Source organism: Ahaetulla prasina, chromosome 1 (genome assembly GCF_028640845.1).
Source record: "Ahaetulla prasina isolate Xishuangbanna chromosome 1, ASM2864084v1, whole genome shotgun sequence".
NCBI lineage: Eukaryota > Metazoa > Chordata > Lepidosauria > Squamata > Colubridae > Ahaetulla > Ahaetulla prasina.
Genome location: NC_080539.1, coordinates 171,943,608 through 171,963,248, shown reverse-complemented (window position 1 = coordinate 171,963,248; position 19,641 = coordinate 171,943,608). Strand labels below are relative to the sequence as shown.

General features: G+C 35.9%; 1 protein-coding gene across 1 annotated transcript in view; it reads right to left on the bottom strand.

Annotated features, from left to right (window-relative positions):
* Positions 1-19,641, bottom strand: part of MACROD2 (mono-ADP ribosylhydrolase 2) — a 1,239,845-nt gene that overhangs the window by 1,187,776 nt on the left and 32,428 nt on the right. The gene's annotated exons all lie outside the window — the stretch shown is intronic.

The following is a 19,641-nucleotide window of genomic DNA, read 5'->3' as shown; positions in this document are numbered from 1 at the left end:
TGCTGAAAATTTCAACTTCCTATACATGGGCCAATAAAGATTCACAGAGTTCTATGCACTCTACATCTATATGTAACTTTTTGAGGGTGATTTGGTGTTTTGAGAAACTTATTCCAATGAGGGTGCTGAGATCCTGAACTATTGCCTAAATATAATATGACAATGAATGTGGGCCAACAACCCGGAGCAAAGTAGAAATGCTCTTAATAAATAAATCTGATTCAGAATTGGGATCCACTCTGTTTTTCTACTTGAAAGCATATATTTTACCAAGTTTTTGAAGCCTGGTGGTATACACGAAAAATTTACCTCAGATTGGTATATCAATTGCATCACACAGAATGCAAATCTGGACAGGTCAATGCTATAAATGTTTTTATTATATCACAACTGGATTACTGCAATAAATACTCTGTGGGTCTGCCTTTGAAGACTTTTTGGAAACTGATTCAAAATGCTGTAGCCCATTTATTAACAATAATAGCATATCCAGAATGTGTTTCTTAATGAAATAGTTGCACAGTTTTCTAGTCTCCCAAATTAATGCATTGATCCACTTTGGAGAAACTCTTGTACTTCCAATCACACCATGATTGTTTGGGATTAAGGAAGGAACATTTTCAGAGACTGCTTAGGTTGTCTTTACAAGAAAGTCTGTCTCATTTCCCATTTAACAGCCTTCTGGAAATTTGTTAAAACCTTCACTTTTTGGAAGACCTTCAATTTTCAGTTTTGTTGCTAGTTTTATCAAACTTAGTTTTACATATTTTGTTGTTATGGTTCTCTAATGTTTTGTTAATTCGTTGTTAATCATTTAAAGCTGTATTAAAAATGGGTCAAAAATAACACGACGTTAAAACTGAATAGTACTTTAGTATTTACTTAGCTTTAGGGACTGAAATGGTAGCAAACATTATACTTCATGACTAAGAAAGAGGATTTTTTAATGAAATGCCACAAAACAATTTTGCTACTCTGAGGAATTTGGTCATAGACCAGCATAAAATTAATAACTTAATAATTACTGTAAAGTAGAAACAAAAAGCCATATTGATGGAATAAAAATAAGGTAAAGATAAAACTTACTGGGAGAAAATAGAATATAGGAATTAAAATGCAAAAGAATCCCATAAAATTACAATTAATTTTACAATGAATAATCCAAATGCTATAAATAACTCAGATAGATAACTATAAATGGACAAGTAATTTTAGAATTTATAAAATGCTACAAGGAGGTACAGCTATGTTAACTTACATTAAATCTAGTAATTGCTAAAGCCCTTAAGATTAAAACAATTATGGTGCAACTAATTATAATAAAATAGAAAAATAAAACATAAAATGGTCGCTATATTTAAAACGAGAAGGTGGGGAAAAAAGGGGGGGTCAATGGAAAGAAGGATATTGAGTTATGGAAGCCTAGTGAAGACTCAGCATCACCTCACTTGAAGTAGTAGTTTAATGGTAACTGGCCCACAATCAGGATACATTGTTTGAAATCCCTGCCACCTGGTCATCTAGTAAGACTTAAGAAAAGCAGCCTCAGGCCTGCCCAGGTATTATATTTTACTTGGAGAAATATACATATCTCATACATTTCTATAAAAAAGGCAAAGCACATTAACACCCCCCCCCGTTTCAATTTCCTCCTCACTGCAAGGTACTTGAAGCCTGAATTTCTTCAATGTCATTGTCATTTATTTGTTACCAATTATTGTGTGTAGAAGGCTTTTTTTGAAAAGACCATACACTTAGTTTGCATAATTAATAATTAAATCATGGTTTATATAATCAGTTGCAGGAGGCAACTGGTTGCATCATGTGCCAGCCAGGTTTAGTAAATAATGTTCTAATTTTGCAAGTCTTGCCACATATCACTAATATAGAAAATAGTAAGAGGTCTAGAATACAACCTTGCTTTAACTCTTATAAGAAGTAGGTACCAGGTCAAAAGGCTTATCTGGATGTCATTCTTTTGCAGAAATTTAGTGAATGCTAACAAACATGTATCGAAAGATCTCTCCATTTTCAACTGCAGTTGTTCTCTAGAAACTGGAAGCCTGTTTTAAAATCAATAAAATCCCATATAAAGTGTTCCTGTGATGATGGTGGGGAATATATATTACTCAATGAGATGTAGGATCAAGCACTGGTCCATGGTTGATTTCTCTATCCTGATCTTTTCTTCTAACCAGTCCATTAATTTCCAGCAAATATGTATAGATATAGAGCTTATAAATATATAACGCTTACAGATAATGCTTAATAGTCTAATTGGGCATAATCGGACAGATCAAATCATTCCCTTTTTTATAATAAAGTTGTTCTATTTAGGGAGCATTTTAAATAGAGCTGCTAGTATTCATATCCACCAGTCACTGCTTAGTTTAAGCTGAACCCTAATCTCCCATATGGAAATTGTAATTGGAACCTGTAACTTAGTTTCTCTCCTATGGTCAAAGATAATATACTAAAATAATAATATATATTATCTCTGATTTCGGAGGATTTTTTTTTCCAGAGAGCATTTCTCTCTTTTCCTTTTCAGTGGTTTTATACACACCTTTTTGCTCCTGAAGAGATTTTAGGAACTGTGGACAGTCTTTACTCTTCCATAATTTAAAATGTTCAGTTGGGGAATGTTTAACTTTTATACAGTCCTCATCAAACCAGGGTTGGGATTTTCTTATACATATTCCCCATTTAGTTTTACTGGCTAGTACATCTTTGAATAAAGTGATTAGGCTAAGGTACAAATTACAGATCCTTTCTGGGGGAAATTTAATCAATTAAGAAAATATATAAACTATGAACCTTACAAGATTTATATATAGGTTTTATTGTTTTTTCCCCTCTCTTTTGTCTGTTTTACCTGAATAAAATTTGCAGTTTGATGGGAGTTCCAGATAGCAACATTTTTTATATTCATTATCTCCCTTTTAAAGCTAGACACAGGTTTGGAGGAAAATGATCACTACTCAGGGATATCTTCACATTAAAATTAGTGATCATATCTGTCATCCCACCAGAGAATATGAAGTAATCAATTAGTCTTGTTCCAAGGGGGGCACAATAAATGAAATCTCCAAATGTATTGCTCTCCCAACTATAATTTAAGTTTAGTAGGTCTAAATTATGAACCATCTGTGTTAGACATCATCCTGTCTAATTTACTCCTATCTCTAGAGTTACCCATTAACGAGGAGCTATCTATGGCTTTCTGGGGAGTAAATACATTTTTGTTAAATATATATCTCAAGGATATGATCTCTATGAATCTAAGTTTATTATAGGGATCATAATGAAACACTGAAGCAAAGACTAGGCTACAATTTCTGAAAAAAAAGTATGAATGGTAAATTTTACCACATAAATAAATTTAATGTGGATAATATGTCTCCTACTTTTATGAATTCTACATTAAATTCTCATTTCCAGACAAAACAAATCAACTTCAGTGAATTATTACATTTTATAGGAATGCTGCATTTTCACACCTTGGAAAATTGTATTGACCATACTCTTTGGACCATTAAAAGTGACAAATTATGATCTGTTATAAAGCTGTTTTTACCTAACCCATTCACCATAAATTAGTAAAACTAACTGTACAGAATTATCACGCTAATGTTAACTTTATTGCACCTCTTAACAGTCTCTAATAGGAATGCTCAATGATGTATAAGAATTAAAAAGAAAAAATTACATATGGGAATGCTTTTTGCTAAGATCAGCTGCCTCCTCTCAGCTAATTCAGGATGTCTATCAATGAATTTTATGCATAATAATGCCAGGTTCCTCATATTTATTCCATTGTTTTGAACAAAAAATTGTTTAGCCAACATTAATTCCCTTTTCTGCTTAATTCTGGCAGCAATGTTCCAGGCAATTTGTAGGCATGTCAGTGGTGTTCAGGTGTTGGTTTTTTATGCATTTGGAAGGGAATCAGACATTCAGAAACTTTCTCCAAGCCATTCCCACTTTTTGTTTTTTTAAAAAGCGCTGTGCTGAAATTTTGACCCTTGAAATGATTTGGGGGCCTTATACAGCTCTTTGTTTATGGTCCCACCCTCTGTACAACTCATTCAAAAGCTTTACCCAGCCTAAATACTTAGTATTCATGTATGCCCCACCTGTCCTTTACTGAAAATATAAACACTTTCCAATTTGTCTCCTGTCATGAGTAAAGCATACAAATCAGTTACATGAAACATTTCAGTCTATATAACAGTAAATCCAATAGAAGTCTAGAGATTTCTTCCAAATCCAATTAATAGAGAGATGCTTGTTTTCCAATGAACCTGTGAAAATACTCATCCTCACTAAATCACCACTGGTTTGCTAGTATACATAACAATTTGGAGCAAAATTCACACTAATGGTAGGAGCGGAATTATCTAGACCTTGGCTTTCACTTTCCAGAATGCCACAGGTCTTAACTCTCTTAACATTTATGTGAAGTCACTAGACAAAGCCACTTGTCAGCATAGGTTAAATACAATCAGTATACTGATAATACAGATGGTCCTTACTTAACAACAATTAGACGTGGTCATAAAGCACATGAAATGGGTGAAGAGATGCTTAGAGCAATGTTAAAAGAAGATAAGAAGCAAATAGAAACAGTCATGAATACAAGTTCAGGTTCATTATGACAATAAGGATAATGAAAAATTACATCCTTATTCCATCTGTAGATTGTCACCAGCTAGATGATCAGCCATATACTGTATGTATCTGCTCCAAGGTTTAAATTCTAAATCTCTTTCTCCTATTCTCCCATTGCAACATCTTTCTGGGGGATTTTTTTAGCCTCAGTTGCGATAAACATCTACAAAGCATTTTGTTAATGATCTTGTGGGGTATCAGGATGCTTATTCCTGACCTTATTAATTTCAGTCTTCGCTGCACTCGGATGTATCTGTTTCCTGACTGCCCAAGCATCAATAAGCTATAAGCCATGGAAGAAAAACAACCTCTTTCTATCACTTTGTGCAGTACAGTAAAACTTGCCTCCCCTAAAACAAATATAGTTGATTACAAACTTCCTGATTACAGAATTTTAATAGTGAGCTACTAGAAACTAGCTTAATTCTCCATTCTCAAGAAACAGTCATGGTCAAAAAAGAATGTACCAACACAACATACTATACTAATCTCTCTCTCTTCCTCCCTCCCTCCTACTCACTCTCTCTCTCTCTCTCTCTCTCTCTCTCTCTCTCTCGTATCTCTTAATTTGAAATCTTAGTTTCAGAAACACATTTTGTTCGCCTTGGCAGAGCTGAACAATAATGTATTGTACTGCTATTCCTGCTTTTTTATAATGTTATGTCTTTTTTGATATTTACACATGCATTATGCTCTGAGTATTTTTCCAGAAAACTGATTTTAGCTATCCCTGAAAGCCTTTTCACCACCACTATATGCTTTTTCAGTTTTGCTAATTCCTAAAGTTCCTAACTCTTATTATCCATCTTTAGGAGTAGAATTCTCTGTTTCCCCATTCTTTAATTTAATATGTAACACTAATAAATATATCCCACCTCAGTTCTTAAGGACCTACTGCATATCAGTAACCTCTACAGTATCATTCAGCAACGTCAGTTCTTCAGTTTCATTATATTTCTGCTCCCTGCCTCAAAAAAAAAACTGTTTACACACAATTATATTTGGAATGTGTTACACCTGTAGGAAAAAAAGCTCTATAATTTGGTCACAAACTTCTGTGCCATGCTGTTTATAAGGTCTATGAACAAACATATATTTCAGTCAAGGTTCCTTAAGTCAACTAAACCTCAATAATAAAAAACACCAAAAAAAACCCCAGGGCTTCCAGGCTTTGTAAATTTTCTTTTGATGCCCTCTAATTAAGCTTGCCTTATATTATCTGAGCAGTTTTGGCAATGCAGATAATTATGTCTTACAGTGACAGCCAATTATGTGATATAACAGAAAGGGAACTGTATGTATTATTTTTCATTAACATTTTTTTAAAAAACTGACCTCCAGTGAGCATGTTACTTCAGATCTTTCATCCTATGGCCATATTAAGATGATTCAGTTCAAAGCACATTATCTCCTGTTTGAGGCTTTTAGGCTTCATGCATTAAGACTGGAAACCATATAGGAATTAATATAGCATCTGTTACTCCGAGCCAAACACAGTTTAGGTAGTGCTCGATGTACAACAGTTTGTTTAGTAACTGTTCAAAGTTATAACAGCACTGAAAAAAGTGACATGATCATTTTTCACACATAAGACTGCTGTGGCATCTCCATGGTCATGTGATCCAGAGGTGGGTTTTAGCAGGTTCTGGCCAGTTCTGGAGAACTGGTAGCAGAAATTTTGAGTAGTTCAGAGAACCGATAGTAAAAATTCTGACTGGCCCCACCCCCATCTATTTTGTGCCTCCCAAGTCCCAGTTGATTGGGAGGAAATGGGGATTTTGCAGTAACCTTCTTCTGGTTTGGGGACAGAATGGAGATTTTACAGTATCTTTTCCCTGGAGTGGGGTGGGAATGGAGATTTTACAGTATCCTTCCCCTGCCATGCCCACCAAGCCACATCCACAGAACCGGTAGTAAAAAATTTTTGAAACCTACCATTGATGTGATCAAAATTCAGATGCCTGGCAACTGACTCATATTTATGATGGTTACAGGGTCCCAGGGTCATGTGATCAGCTTTTGCAACCTTCCATCAAGCAAAGTCAATGGCGAAACCAGATTCACTTTTATCACTGTATTACTAACTGCAGTGATTCACTTAACAACTGTGGCAAGAAAGGTCGTAAAATGGGGCAAAACTCACTTAACAAACATTAAGTAAAACTCACATCAAACGTTTTGGGCTCAACTGTGGTCATAAGTCAAGAACTACCTGTATCTGAGAATTTAATATTAATATTACATATAAGGGAAGAAGCATAGGTCATCATAGGACTGCAAGAAGTGAAACTAATTCAAGATAGAACAAATATATGTTCCTTCAAACACTATGTAATACTATTGATACTATGGTTTGATTCGGCTATGAAATCTTTTATTAAATTGTGTATATGAAGAGATAAGTACTTACTTTGTTCTCAAATTATGATTAAAAGAACCATATACCACACTGTGCTTTTTAAAATTTCATTCCTTAATAGGCATCACACATTTCCTGTCAGCATTGCCACAAAGATAACATTCTGTGGTCAATTAATTTTGTCTTTTATTGTACAGACCAAAAATATCTTTCCCCTTCCTCAATGAAATACAAACTTCCAACACTCATGAAATGGTTGATTACAGTCCCTTTCAAAGTTAGAAAGGAGAAATTATATTTAAAACATGAATGTACTACTGAAGCTTACAATTTCAAAAGAGCTAGATGTGAAATGAAATCATTATTTTTATTTATAAAATACAAGTTGTTCAACATCCAATAATTACGGAATTGTATAGGTGAACTGCATCTAATCATTAAGTTATCACATTTATTTTTAAAGTAAACAAGACAGCAATCTCCAAACATTAAATCTCTTGAAATTCAGAAAAGTTGTTACAAAATTCAGATTCAACCAATTAAGATGTTCACTTATTTATGATGCAGAAACAAATATATATTTTTATATCTTGCTAGTCTGAATCATGATCTATGTTCTCTGTAAATGTATATTATTCCTTAAACCTGAAGAGAAAGTGCAAAGTTACCGTAAAAGTTACCAAAAAGAGGGTGAAAATCTGGGTGCGTCTTATACACCAAAGGTAGCCCCACCTACCTGCCGCCCCCCACCCTTCGGAAGTTGTCGGCCTCTGTGAGTTGCATTTTCCAGCAGTTTCAGGAGACGGGGATCGTCACATTAGGGTGCTGCTTGGAACTGGCCTAAAATCCCCACTGCTGCATTTTCCTGAGGATGCGTGGCTGTGCAAATTGTGTCAGGGAGAAAAATGTGATGCATGGAGACGATGCATGGAGAAATGGCCGCTTTGCAAGAGCATCGCCTCCATGCATCGCGTTTTCCTCCCCGATGCAATTCACGCAGCCGCGCGTCCTCATGAAAATGGTCTTGCATCTGCCGCGGCGCTTCAAAGGGCCACACTACAGCTGATCAGTGCTGTAGGCGGCTAGTAGACTGGTGCCTCTATTTTTAAAGAAGGTGCGCTCCCAAAAAAGGCAAGTAGACAGGTATGGCTCTGCTAGACTGAAGTAAGCCTAGTAGACCAGTATGTTTCCTGATTAGAAAAAAGAATTTTTTTGGTCAAAAAACTCACAGTGACTTTGAAAGAATCGAACAGAAATGGGCTGGAAGCCAGATCTGCTAGAGATGTTTCTCTCAGGCTGAGTTGAACCTGGGCCCAACAAGGAGGAGGAAGGGGCATGGTCAAAAAACTATGACTCAGTCTCTAGGTAGATCCGGTTGTGGGAACTCATGTCTGACCAATGCCTCAGTCTCACTGGAGAACTGGTGTCTTGCTGGGCGCTGCGCAGGAGGTGTAAGGCAAGGTGCTGCCACCCGAAAACTGTTGCCGCGATCTCTGCTTCCTGGAATCACCCAAAAACATGATGCTTTTTCTTTGCCTTTGCACACCCCATTTTTGGAACTGGGGAGGCAGCGGAGATCTCCAGGCAACGGTGATCGTGGTGACAGTGTTTTTGGATGGCAGCGCTTTGCCTTTTGCCCCCTGTGCAGCACCTGCTTCGCCAAGCAAATCCCGACCCCTGTGCTTCCCCAGGCCGCTCCTGTTAACAAAATCTGAATGGAAGTGAGGACGCCGCTGATCCTGATGCTGGTAGGCATAGGCAGAATTCTTGTTTTCTTGTTTTCCTCCCCCAAAATTAAGGTGCGTCTTATACGCCGGTGTGTGTTATACACCGAAAAATATGGTAAGTGCCCATGTAATTAAGTTATTCTCAAATAATAATTGTAATGATAAATTTAGGTACCATTTAAAAGTCTTTGGGAAGGGGCAATGCTCTTGTCATTATACTTTTGTTCATGTAGTTAATAAATGCCTTGCTTTTTTTTCTAACCGCATCAAATTTCTAGCTCTTATTCAGACTGTGATGCAACAAGAACCCCAGTTCTGTTTTGCACTTATAGCTGAACAATATGGTCCTCCTAATACCAAAAATCATAAAAAAATATTTTTATTACAAATTTCAAATTGTCCTATATGAAATTTAACTTAATTGGTTTCTGAGGATTGCTTGAGTTTTACCAAACTCACCCCGTATCTTAACATGTCATGAAAGATGTTTGTTACCCATCTTTGTGTTGGAATCAGCCATCATTCACAATGCCTTCTGAACATTTGATAGTTTCTAACACTTCCAAATATATTCAACAGCACAGCAGAATGGAGACATGTATTACATCACTTATTACCTTTATAATCCTTCACAGTGCTGTACATTTGGATATGAATGTTTAACCAGCTCTATATTCAGCTAAAAAAATATAGCTCAGCCTATCTTTTCCCCATCTTCTCAACAACAAAAAAACAACTTTGTTATAATTGCAATAGGTAATCTTTCTGTCAATTAAGGAAATCAAGATGATTTTGTTGCCAGGTATAAATTAAATTGCTGATGACCATTAAACCCCAGCTATCTGAAGGATTGTCTTCTTCTGTACAAAACTGTTAATCAATCATTCTGAGCTATTTTGTCTTAGAAGCCCTAAAATTAATTTGCTTCAATGCAGTGATAGTGTTTTTCAGCGACAATGGTTTAGAATTGTCTCCTAAGAGAGATTCATCTCATTACCTCATTAAATAAACCTGGACTTAGACATACATTTCCCATTTTCAGGACGATCTTGATGTATAAACCTTCTTGATAAGAATAATGAGTACGGCCTTGCAGTATTTCAGGTAACTATAGCGTCCTAGGAAAAGACATGCTTGATTTGGATTATATCCATTCATCCTCGTCTCTTCATGAAGATGCCTGTCCATGAAGATGCGCCCTTAACTCTTTTTCAACGATATATTCACATAATCATGTGCTTTATCATCTACCAGCAGTGGAGGGATTGTAAATGTGGTTTTAGGTGCTCTGACCTTCCATCTGCACAATCTGCTGTTGTCTGATGCAGGGGCAGTAATCTACTCAGCCTCAAATGATCCAGTGGGTTTGTTATGGGTCGTTCCCTTTCATTTAGAATCTGGGCTTGGCACCCATTTGCAGTGTTTCAGTGTTGCTAGAGATTATATATATTAATCGCTGTCCATTTTGAATACCTAGCAAAAAGAAGAAACTTGAGAGTTCACAAGGTTTTTGTTTTCTGACTTTTAATTGTAAACTACCAAAGTCACTGGGAGTAACGCAACCAATAAATTGTAATAAGTAGTCAATCAAAGGAAGGAAAATGAAGTATTATTTAATGTAGCCTTTAACCGAACCTTAATCCTAATACACTACGATATTAAATTTCAACATTAAATTTGGAATAAATTGATACTGAAATTCCAGAATGACTGACAGCCTTCAATTTGAAAATTGAAATGTCTTAAAAATGTACTATATACTTACAAATTTATCAGGATCGTATTCACAAAACTGTAGTATAAAATCATTTGCTGAAGAGAAAAGTCGTATATGAAGCAGACATTGCACAAGCTCATTTTAATCATAAATTTCTAAAGTTATAAGAGCACTTAGTCCTCTTACATATCTGTCAAAACAACAAAATGGTAAAGGGTGAAAGGAACAAGTTAAATTGCTATATACTATTTATATAAGAAACCTGTTTATTACAGTTGTATAGCAAGAGCCAGCTTGTTCAACCCACTGTAGTAGGAGCAGAGAAAGCCAGGTTCCAATCCTCCGTAGCCAGTTGGGTGACATGGGGAAGTCACTTTCTCTCGGCCCTAATGAGTGTCAGTCTCTGAGACAAGCTGGCTAATATTTATTATACAAAAGACATAATATATTGGTAGCTTAACTATAAGTAGTAGGAAAAATGCAAAAACAAGTAAGCTCTGGAGTGATGTGGGAGAATGCTAAGAAAAGCAATAGTTATATAATGTTAGTAGGGTTGGGTCTCTGCATTCTATAGATTTTTAAGTGCAATAGGCTTGCTGCAATTATTAAGTTATTCAACTAATTGATTTCTTTGTCATTAATTTTAAAAAGTGTAAGCATATGTGTATTTAATAGGCATTTTGTTTAATTAACTTTAATAGAGGTTTCTATAATAAATGTTAATCTATTCAATTAACTAACTTTAATCGGTTTAATTAATTAGATTTTATGTACCTAACTTCATTCTGCCTCTTTACTGAGGTTTCCATAAGGAGTTTCAAGAATAATTTAATTCTCTAGAGTATGTGTAATTAGAATTAGGAATTCCAGTACTGTTGGTTCTTTTTTCCCTTTTCATTCATTCATTCACACTCACATCCCTTCTTTTCTCTGTGAGAACAGAATAGAGCAGAGCAGGAGTTCCCCATTTTATTCTGTCAAAAACAATCCTGTATGAAGTACTAGTAGTTTAACTAGAGAACTGATTGCAAGTTACAATATATTGATTTCTGGAAACTGTATTTCACAATGCTCTATTCTTTTTTGAAGTTATCTTTAATCTTCAATCATGATTTCTTAAATCTTTAGCTATTACTAATTAGAAGATTCTTCTAAGAAATTTTTGTTATGTGGCTTTGTGTATGTGTGCATATGTTTGAAATTAAAATATTAAAAACTATCCATATATAAATAGAAACAAGGTACACAATATATAAAATAAAAAGGCTATTTATATATGAAGATTATTTCCTACTCGTTTTAATACACACACTCAGGCACACACACACATAAAAAAGGTAACATACAGAAATGAACAAGACAAAAAGAATAATGTTGAAATAAATTTATATAAAACAAAAATTTGATTTCAACCATTTCATATCAGAGGTAATTCAGTCTTTACACTGGAATAAAACCATTTTGGCTGCATCTAATACATGGTATGTTTGACTTTTTTCCTATTTCAGCAGTTTCCAAATTTTGGAATATAATTTAACAACACATTTAACATCTCCCCCGTCTCCCATGCCCTATTAACAATCAGATGTTGATCAAAAGAATACTACCACAGAACAAAGCCCATAAATGAGTCATTTTCCCCACCAAAATGCTATATTTCTAACATAACAGAGGTTCAACTCTAAACTTTCCTACACTTGTCAAAACCACAAAATAAATCTTTTAGTTCATTAAATGCATCTTAAAAGAATATTAACATTGTTTAAAACTCTTGTCCACTGGATCATTCCAAATTAGTTAACTGCTAACTGTAGGGCTGGGAATCTTCCAAACTTCTTTCACTTAAATACTTAAGGACTTCTGGATTCTGCGAATGCATCAGACCCAAAGCATAAATTCTTAGAAATGTTTCACAGCTAATGAATCCAATTTTATTTTGTTATCAAGTGTTTTAGTATTCTTATTAACAATGAGTTGATCCAAAGTACTGATGTCAGGTTTTTCTTATGAACCTCAAAAATAAAGACTTAGCAACCATTTTCAGGCTAGAATTATCCTACAGTATCTTTTAGTGGAATAAGATCAGATTTAAGTCTCCAGCTAGCATTGGCCAGATAATGTGTCCTGAAGTCTTTAATAGAAGAAAGACAACCAATACTAAAGGGGCAAATAACATCTTTCAAATTGTGTCCATGAGGATTTTTGAGGGAAATCGCTTACATTCCAGGAAACTGCGGTAGTCAAAATACCAGCCAAATAATAAAGCTGAAATTTGAAAAAGTTGAAAAAAAAAACCCCAACCCAATCTCATGTGAAAATCCTAATTTGAATACAGACATCCAGGAGCCTGAACATCTCATAAGCATGAATGTCTTATCATTCTGGTAAAAATACTTTTTATGTGTGTGTGTGGTGTCAAGTCATTGCTGACTCTTGGTGATTGTCTAGATAAGTCCCTTGTGTTTTCTTAGCAAGATTTTTCAGAGGCTTGCCATTGCCATTTCCCTATACCTGGGAGAAAGTGACTAAAATGGAACTAGTCTCCTCATTTCTAGCCTGGTGCCTTAATCATTATACCAAACTGACAATTTAAAACATTTAGCAACTTTTAATAGAAATATTTTTTTTAACATTACATCTCTGAGTAACTTAAGTAAATGTGATAACATTACATTTACTCTTCGCTCAAATTTCATGAGGATTTTAAGCCGCTTATTTATATCAATATTAACTTGAGACAATTAGAATTATTGACCATTATCAAACACAGATGTGTATCTAGGAATTATTCCAATGCATTTGAACCAAACTATAGTCTTCAGTAGCATGAATGGATTTTTAAATGTATTTATTTTGTCTTTTAAAGTAAAAAGAAAAAAGATATGTAATACTAATTCCTCCCTCCACTGAGACAACAGTGAACGTGTTTCAATTATCTAAAGAGGAAACAGAAGTAAAAATCCCGATTAAACATTTGATTCAAAGCATTCTCAGCCAGCCTTTAAAATTTTTTTTGTCATTTAAAGGGATTAAGTAAAATGTGGAATAAATTTGTTAAAATTTTAATTCCGGATATAATCTTTTTGGGGGAGACAATTGGAAATTGGCCGATTAAAAATAATATAAAACGTAATGAAGTGATTAAAGAGGAAAATATAGAAATTATTAGAGATTGGATAAAAGTTATGGAAAATGAAAGGAGGAATAAAGAAATTATTGAAAAATTGGGGTTAAGTTGGTTTGAAAAAATACAGATAGAAAAATGGACAAAAAAATTAAGGGAAAATTATTCGATAAATAGATGTGAAACTGAATTTGAATATTTAGTATCTCGGATTATGAAAGATGAAATTGGGCTAAAGGGACTCGTTAGTAGGGTTTATAAGATTATAAATTCTGATGAAAAATTACAAAGAGTGATGAGGACAAATTGGGAAAAAGATCTTAATATTGAAATACCAGAGTCAGATTGGAATGTGAATTGGAATAGTAGAATTATGAGAACTTTATCTATAAGGATTAAAGAGCATAATTATAAAGTTGTTTGGAAATGGTATTTGACTCCAGTAAGATTGTCACAAATGGATAAAAAAATTAGTAAAAAATGTTGGAGATGTGAGATGGAATTGGGGACTTATGAACATATGTGGTATAAATGTGACAAGGTTAAAAAGTTTTGGCAACAATTGGAGAAAATTATATTTGAAATGATGGGGAAAGTAATAATATTGAGAGTGGAAACTATATTATTGTTGATAATTAAGGAAATAGAATTAACAAAATATGAAAAAGAATTGATTAGAATTATGATTATAATAGGTAGAATTATAATAGCTAGATATTGGAAATTAGATGTGATTTTTAGAATAGAAGAGTGGAATTCTGAAATGTGGAAATTAGCCTTAAATGATAAAATGACATGTGATATTAAAATTAGAAGTGGTGTGTATAAAGAAGATATTTTCTGGAAGACTTGGAAACCATTCGTGGACTATGCGCTTGGAAAATTGGACGCTTCGGTACCTGTACCTCGAGAACGTGGATTTTGGCAATTATGAGGACATATCCGAAGACCCAAATCTTCCTTTTTTTTATGTATAGCACAAGGGTGTAATAATGTATTTTCTTTTTTGTTTGTTGGAAAAAAGTAATAAAAAAAATTAAAAAAAAATAAAAAAAATTAAAAAAAATTTGTTTGGAAACTTTGGAAAGTTAAGCTAGCGTATGACTTTGTAATAAAATACAATTTAAATACAGGTGGTTCTCGGCTTATGTGCATTTGTTCAGTGACCGTTTAAAGTTACAGCAATGGTGAAAAAGCAGATATACAGTTGATCCTTGAAGTTCCAGCCATTGTTGCACTTTGGTGTCTGGCTCATGATTACGAGGTTGCAAGAAATCAGAAATATGTGACTGCCATTTGCAACCCTTCTTGCTGGCTTTCCACAAGCAAAGTCAATGAGGAAGCTGGTAGGAATGGTCACAAGTCATTCTGGCTTTCTACAGCACGGTCTTCTGCACTCATGCTGTGCCATACCGTCTAATCCAGGGCCTTTCTGCCTCCACCTCACAGCCCTCCTGCCCTCACACAGCACTGTGGCATTTCTCTCATCAGCCTCCAACTGACACACAGTCTGCCATGGCCCTCAATCACCCCTCAGCACCCCTCCATACTTTGGCCCTCGCTTCACTTTTCACTTAATGACCTGCCCATGTTGGATTTACAAAGGCAACTGGGACTCCTGGGACTGTTGTCAATAAGTGTTGCAGTCTTTTGATTTTGTGTTTTATGACCATATGCCTTAGCGATGGCAATTCTGGTTCCAATTACCATTGTAAGCCAAGATCTACCTGTAATGTCATTTACTAGCAACTATTCTTTAATACAAAAATGCAGAGCAGCCTCAGTTGTATCATGAAGCAATAACTATCATATTATCTTGAAAACAGCCACAAATCAGTAATTTAAAATAAGAAAACAACATTTACATTTTTTTAAAAAAACAGCTAGTACAATTAAGGACACCTGTGAGAGATTAATAAGATTTTGTAAAACTAATAGATTCTATTTTCTGTTATTCAAAAAACCTATATAAAAATTCACCCATGAATGCCAAGAAAGCATTTGCAACTGCCAAAAAAGCCAACACAGTTCTAGGCTGCATTAATAGAGGGATAGAATCAAGATCACGTGAAGTGTTAATACCACTTTATAATGCCTTGGTAAGGCCACACTTGGAATACTCCATCCAGTTTTGGTTGCCATGATGTAAAACTGATGTTGAGACTCTAGAACGAGTGCAGAGAAGAGCAACAAAGATGATTAGGAAAGCTAAAATATATAAAGAACGGTTGTTGGAATTGGGTATGTCTAGTTTAATGAAAAGAAGGACTAGGGGTGATATGATAGGATAGATACGTTAGCAATATCTCAGGGGTTGCCATGGGAGGGAGTCAAGCTATTCTCCAAAGCACCTGAAGGTAAGACAAGAAGCAATGGATGGAAACTAATCAAGAAGAAGACAACCTAGAACTAAGGAGAAATTTCCTGACAGAACAATTAATCTGTGGAACAACTTGTCTCCAGAAGTTGTGAATGCTCCAACACTGGAAGTTGTTAAGAAGAGATTGGACAACCATTTGGCTGAAAATGTGTAGGGTTTCCTGCCTCAGCAGGGGGTTGGACTAGAAGATTTCCAAGGTCCCTTCCAATTCTGTTATTCTATTAATCTGAATGAATCCCTCAGAAAGAAATATATTATTTTTGAAGAAATAAGCCAAAACACTTACTCTTCTTTTTATTTACCTAAAATAATAGCAATAAAAATAAACTCTCAATTTAACAGACTAATGGGGAAAGATATATCTGAGTTTAGCACCTGTTAAAAAGAATATTGGATTTAGGCATGTGGGAAATGTACATAAAATATACACAATGATTCACGAAACAGCGGGCTTGAATTTTTTCTGTCATCCCAAATCTACTGAATTAAATATACCAAACTAACGTTGTACAAATATTGCTATCCTAGACAATATGATACGTCTGCAAATTCTTAGACTCATTTGACTCCTAATAGTGAATTCAGGAATACTTTTCTTAAGAAAATCATTCTTTACTACTAAGAAAAGTTCTGGTTCAATAAATATTTTTTACCTAAAATTCTATCATATTTTGTCATAAAATTACAAAAAAAGATAATATATAATTTTATCATATATAATATGTAGAATTACATATTACATACTGTATGATAACCAGTTTTTATGGTTCATATAAACACAAACCTGTAGCACATATATACAACGGTAACTATAACCCAAAAATGTAACATCATTATGTAAGTAAATATAGCAAACAGAAAATAAATTCAGTCAAATGACACAATATGGCTTCAAACATGGGTAAAATGTTAGATGATATTGCATATGATGTGCTACTCTTAAAAATAAATATTGTTTTTATATTTAATTAAAAAATTGTAAGGCTGCTCATCTTAACAGCAATAAAATTACAAAAACAATTTAAAAAAATAAAAATAAAGACCACAACTTTGTGTCTCAGTCATCCAATCTGCAAGCTCCCATGTCACTCTCCCTTAATGACTGGAGGAAGAGCCAGCTCCTTATAGACTTCCAGAAGGCTAAAGGTGGAGCCTGCTGGATCACCAAGAAAGGTGACCGCCCCACTCCATTAAGTTGGGGTCACCAGGGAAAAGTCTTGTTTAATTTAGTTTAAAGCAGAAAACAGCATTCCTCCCCTTTTTTTCCCCTCTATGAAACTTCAGCATTCTGTTTCTGAAAGAAAAGTTCCCTCAATTCTCCTCCTTAGCATATTTGCAGGACATGTTGGCCAACGTATCATGAACGAAGCGGGATAGTCTTTGTCTGCTGGAAGATGGATTGCACTGAATATATCCTCATGTTCATATTATTTTTCATCCTCGTGTCTCTTGATATCAATCCTAAAAATCTAGAACAAAACACACTGAAAATGTCATGGCTTAGAAATTTAAATCTAATAACTCATTTGTATTTCATATTGGGGCTGATAACAAAGAAAAATGCATAGGAATAAGATCTGACAAAACCTAAATCGCTTTTTAGTCACACTGTCAAGGTAAAAAAATTCACCTGAACAAGTCGGTCAGTGCTGAATGGCACCTTTAAGATTGGGTAAAGATTAGATTGGGTTTTGCATTTGTCTCTCAGCCTCTTATATTATACCCAAACCCATTCAGGAGGGAGAGAGGAAGGGAGAGAGGGAGGGAGGGAGGGAGGAAGGGAGGGACTTCCTTCTGCTAGCTCCTATCTCTATGATACATTCAGTTGCAGGCTAATAGATTTATTTCCATTGTAAAGAGGAAAAATAATTTAAATACAAATTACTTATTTTTATTTTATCAAGCTACAGCTGAAATATCTGTGTGTAGTTGAATTTATTTTAAACAATATATCACTTTTGACAAAAACTCAAATATATATAACCATACTCTTTTGGAAAAGTATTCACACATAGACACATATAAACTAGTAACGTTGCTTACAGCACAGAAAAAGTAGGAATATTGTTATGTTTCTTGCTGAGCTGTGACTCTATGCAATTACATAAGCTTGTTAAGATTCAGAACTTTAAGCCGGTTGGGGGGATTGGGAGTGGGAGGCACCGTTTATCGGTGGTTCTCCTCCTATCTCTCCGACCGGTCGCAGACGGTGTTGACGGGGGGGCAGAGGTCGACCCCGCGGCGCCTCACTTGTGGGGTGCCGCAGGGGTCGATTCTCTCGCCCCTTTTGTTCAACATCTATATGAAGCCGCTGGGTGAGATCATCAGTGGCTTCGGTGTGAGGTACCAGCTGTACGCTGATGACACCCAGCTGTACTTTTCCACACCGGGCCACCCCAATGAAGCCATTGAAGTGCTGTCCCGGTGTCTGGAGGCCGTACGGGTCTGGATGGGGAGGAACAGGCTCAAGCTCAATCCCTCCAAGACGGAGTGGCTGTGGATGCCGGCATCCCGGTACAGTCAGCTGAGTCCGCGGCTGACTGTCGGGAGCGAGCCATTGGCCAGAATGGAGAGGGTGCGCAATTTGGGCGTTCTCCTGGATGAACGGCTGTCTTTTGAAGACCATTTGACGGCCGTCTCCAGGAGAGCTTTCCACCAGGTTCGCCTGGTGCGCCAATTGCGCCCCTTTCTAGACCGGGATGCCTTGTGCACAGTCACTCACGCCCTTGTGACGTCTCGTCTGGACTACTGCAATGCTCTCTACATGGGGCTCCCCTTGAGGGGCATCCGGAGGCTACAGTTAGTCCAGAATGCAGCTGCGCGGGTGATTGAGGGAGCCCCTCGTGGCTCCCGAGTGACACCTATCCTGCGTCGGCTGCACTGGCTACCTGTGGCCTTCCGGGTGCGCTTCAAGGTGTTGGTGAATGTCTTTAAAGCGCTCCATGGCATAGGGCCGGGATATTTACGGGACCGCCTGCTGCTACCGAATACCTCTCACCGACCCGTGCGCTCTCACAGAGAGGGGCTCCTCAGGGTGCCGTCGGCGCGACAGTGTCGTCTGGCGACGCCCAGGGGAAGGGCCTTCTCTGTGGGGGCTCCCGCCCTCTGGAACGAACTCCCCCCTGGACTTCGTCAACTTCCGGACCTCCGAACCTTTCGCCGCGAGCTTAAAACCTACTTATTCATCTGCGCTGGACTGGGTTAGTGTTTTAATGGGTTTTAATGGGTTTTTAGCTCCAAATTTTAATCCTGGCCAATTTTAATAAGTTTTTTAATTGTATTTTAATTTGTATTTATTGTATTGTATTTTTACCTGGCTGTGAACCGCCCTGAGTCCTTCGGGAGAAGGGCGGTATACAAATTTAAATAATAATAATAATAATAATAATAATAATAAGCACAGCATTTCTTGTAAAACTGAAAATAAATATGTCCTGATTACTTGGTTAGGTATGACATGATGTAATTAGCTTAGCTCATTAAACTTTAAAAGCATGAGATTTATTGATAATTAGGGCATCTGTTTGTGTATAAAGCAAATTTTGGGAGCTTTTACTTGGGATTAAAAGAATACTGTATGAAAGCAAAACCATGCAGAGCTCAAAAATTTTAAAAAGGATATATAGTGGTGCTTAAAGGTCTGTGAATCTTTGTGAATTTTCA